This window comes from Homarus americanus, unplaced genomic scaffold (genome assembly GCF_018991925.1).
Source record: "Homarus americanus isolate GMGI-L3 unplaced genomic scaffold, GMGI_Hamer_2.0 scaffold23009, whole genome shotgun sequence".
Taxonomy (NCBI): Eukaryota; Metazoa; Arthropoda; class Malacostraca; order Decapoda; family Nephropidae; genus Homarus; species Homarus americanus.
The window spans coordinates 260379-265000 of record NW_024746456.1 but is presented as its reverse complement, the minus strand read 5'-3'; positions in this window follow the sequence as shown (position 1 = coordinate 265000).

Genomic DNA, 4622 nt, shown 5'->3' with positions numbered 1-4622 from the left:
GCGTCCCCCCCCCCTCCCTTCTCTCTCTCTCTCTCTCTCTTTGCTTTAACCACTTCTCTTCTTTTAGTTAGTCTCTGAATCATAAATCTATCTCTCTCACTGTCTCTCGTATGTTTCAACACGTAATTTTTCAAAACATTCTTCTAATCTTTCCTTTCCTCCCTCGTTTATCCACACTTTCCCTCTCACACTTTTATCCTCACTATTTATCCCCCCATCTACATTTTTTCTACTTTCTTATTCACCTTTTTATTCTCTCTCTCTTTCAGATTTTCATTGTATTCATTCTTCTTCAATACGACATAATGTTTGTTGAAATAAATTATTATACTTTAAATAAATGCTAAGTCACTTTTATGTGCTTTAATGTTTTCTAAATTACTGTATTTAATTAACAACAACAATAAATAAATCACCAGCAGGAACTAAATCACCAACAATAAATAAATCACCAACAACTAAATCACCAACAAAAATATTTATATACATGATCTTATACATATTCTCCCTTATGTATTGTATACCATATAAACACACACACACACACACACACACACACACTTCTTCCATTTCCACATTTTTTTTTCACATGACAAAACAAACACACGCATATATTTTTTACAGTATATGTCCAGTTATCAGCAGCGTAGTCAAGCATAAACCAATGGATGATGAGGGAGGAGAGGGAAGGAGGGAGGGAGGGGAGGGAAGGAGGGGTGAGGAGGAGTAGGGAGGAAGGTCACAAAAAATATATTTCCTGTCCCTCCAATTTCGTGTTATTATATATATAGCCACAATGTCAGCTGTCAGTGGCATATGACACTGAATATTCATAATATAACTTGACGTGGTAGAATATATTATTGACGATTAATGTTTATTTTTAGGGGGTGGGGGAGGGAGGGAGGTGGAGAGGGATATATTACCCCAGGAATGGGTAATTAACACACAGAGTATGACAAGGTGTATAATAAAAAACACAGGTAAGGAGTCTGTTTGGTTGCTTGTTAGTGTCGTGGAGGTGAGTCAATTTTCTGTGTTTTTTGCGTGTTTTTATATAAAGGTATTGACTGTTTTGTGGTGGTAATAAACATGGTGTGAATAATGTGGGATTTCACTTTGTAGTAATTCTTACCTTTTTTCTTTTTATCACAATGTGTTTGTTCTCTGTTTTTTTTTTAGATTGTTAACGTTGTTTGTTGGAATTTTCCTTTGGGTGTGTGTGAGAGATCATATTCTGTCGATCAAGAAAATTCTCTCACTTGCATCACCATCACCACCTACCACCACCATCACCATCACCTACCACCATCACCATCACCACCACCATCACCACCACCACCACCACCACCACCACCACCACCACCACCACCACCACCACCACCACCTGCCACACCATCTACTCCCATTGCTATAAACATTTCTCTCATAACCTGCAATAAACATCGAGACTCGCGTTATCCACTCACCCCTCACGCTATAAATAAACACAAATGATTAATAAAAAAACCCATTTATTGTTCTGGTTCCGCTGTTGGACGACAAAAAAAACACCACATCTGGTTAAAACTGCTATACACTCTCTCATTTGCCTTTCACTCAACACTCTTTTAGTTCAGGTGAAATGGTCGTATTTACCTCATTGGTTTTATATATGTAGGGTGGTGTTATGTGAAGATTAGCCCCCCTAGTTTATTTCATTTTAAGATTAATCAGTCTAATAGTAATGTAATTAAATCTAATTTATGTTTTTTTTTAGTTAGATCTGATCTAATATAATATAACATAGATTTACATAACCTCGTCTATTATATTATAACCTAACCTAACCTAACCTAACCCAATGCTAACCTAATCCAACACTAATCATGACCTAACTATACTTAATCCAATCCTAACCTAACACTAACCTAACCCAACACTAACCTAACCTTACACTAACACTAACCTAACACTAACACTAACCTAACACTAACCTAACACTAACCTTACACTAACACTAACCTAACACTAACCTAACCTAACACTAACCTAACACTAACCTAACACTAACCTAACCTAACACTAACCTAACCTAACCCCTCCCTCAGGTAACATTAAGGTATTTTATCATCAGGTGAACTAAGCTTGAGGGGAAGAGACTGCAAATCATCAAAAAGTTTCATAAAATATTGTTTCCTCCACTGTGTCGTATTTACTCCCCTGGCTAAACTAAATTACCCTCACTTGGGGTCCGACGATTCTTATGGGTTGTGAACGATGTGAACGTCCTTTGTGAGTGAACGTTTGTGAATGTAACTAAATGGTCGAGTCAAGGTGAATGAGAATGATGTTCAATAAATGGTGTCTGGGCTTTTGTTAATGAGTTGTTTATTCTGCCTTAATGAAATGTTAATAGTTACCTGTGCTAATGAACAACCTGTGCGAGTAGACACCTGTGCTTAGATACCTGTGCTAGTAGACACCTGTGCTAGTAGACACCTGTGCTTAGATACCTGTGCTAGTAGACACCTGTGCTTAGATACCTGTGCTAGTAGACACCTGTGCTTAGATACACTATTAACAATAGACACTAGTAGACACCTGTGCTGATGTAGACATCTGTGCTTAGATACCTGTGCTAGTAGACACCTGTTAGTAGACACCTGTGCTAGTAGACACCGCAGTAACAGTAGACACCTGTGTTGGTAGACACCTGTGCTAGTAGACACCTGTGCTAGTAGACATCTGTGCTAGTAGACATCTGTGCTTAGATACCTGTGCTAGTAGACACCTGTGTTAGTAGACACTATTAACTGAAATAAACACCTGTGCTATTAGACATCTGTGCTAGTAGACACTATTGCTAGTAGACACCTGTGCTAATAGACACCTGTGCTAGTAGACACCTGTGCTAGTAGACATCTGTGCTTAGATACCTGTGCTAGTAGACACCTGTGTAGACACCTGTGCTAGTAGACACCTGTGCTAGTAGACACCTGTGTTGTGAACACCTGTGCTAGTAGTACCTGTGCTTAGATACCTGTGCTGTGTAGACATCTGTGTAGATACCTGTGCTAGTAGACACCTGTGCTAGTAATTTTACCTGTGCTAGTGAACACCTGTGCTTAGATACCTGTGTTAGTAGACACCTGTCTTAGATACCTGTGCTAGTAGACACCTGTGCTTTAGACACCTGTGTTAGTAGACACCTGTGCTAGTAGACACCTGTGCTTGAATACCTGTGCTAATAGACACCTGTGTTAGTAGACACCTGTAGCGTGAACTTGCCTGTGTTGAAATGAACACCTGTGCTGAAGTAGACACCTGTGCTGAAGCCAGACATCTGTGTAGATACCTGTGCTAGTAGGCACTGTGCTAATAGACACCTGTGCTAGTAGACACCTTTGCTAATAGACATCTGTGCTGATAGACACCTGTGCTAATAGACACCTGTGCTAGTAGACACATGTGCTAGTAGACACCTTTGCTAATAGACACCTGTGCTGATAGACATCTGTGCTAATAGGCACCTGTTCTAATAGTCACCTGTGCTATTAGACACCTGTTCAAATATTTACCTGTGCTAGTAGACACCTAACTAACGAATTTAAAGGGCGTTTGTTTATGAAGAAAATGGTAAGCAATTTTATGCCCTAAGATCGTTACGGTAATTAGTGACAGGTAAAACGCAGGTAAATACGAAAGAGTCAAGGTAAATTCAATGCGTGAGTGAGTGAGTGAGCTAGTGAGTGAGTGGTTCAGTAGGCAAGCTACACACACACACACACACACACACACACACACACACACACACACACACACACACACACACACACACCCATCACACCCTCACCCCACCCACCCCTTTCTCCCACACACCCACCCAGCACCTCCCACACCCACCCAGTACCTCCACACCCACCCAGCACCCTCCACACACCCACCCAGCACCATCACACCACCCAGCACCCCCCACCCACCCAGCACACCCCCCACCCGCCACCCAGCACCCCACCCACCAGCACCCTCCCACACCCACCCAGCACCCCCACACCCACCAGCACCACCCACCCACCCAGCACCCCACATCCACCCAGCACCTCCACACCACCATCACCTCCAGCACCCCCCACCCACCCAGCACCCCACACCCACCCAGCACCCCCCACCCACCAGCACCTCTCACACCCACCCAGCCTCCCAGCACCCCCCACACCCACCCAGCACCCTCCACCCACCCAGCACCATCCCACCCACCCAGCACCCCACACCACCCAGCACCCCCCACACCCACCCAACACCCTCCACACACGCACCCAGCCTCCACCTGCCACCCAGCACCTCCCACACCCACCCAGCACCCCCACACCCACCCAGCACCCCCCACACCCACCCAAAAGAATTACATACAGACAAAGCAATTATGTACTCCTCACCTCTTGCATATGCAGTACATTTGAGAGCTGATGATGTAGTTGCCACTCAAAACTCCGTAAAAATAATGACCCCAGTTAAGCAATTATTTGTATGATTAATTAGTATCGGGTCTAAGCCTAGAATAAAAAACCTCATTTACAAAACACAGTTGCCAGCATAATACTCTCTAATGAATACTAATCACAAGGGTTATTAATGTGTTC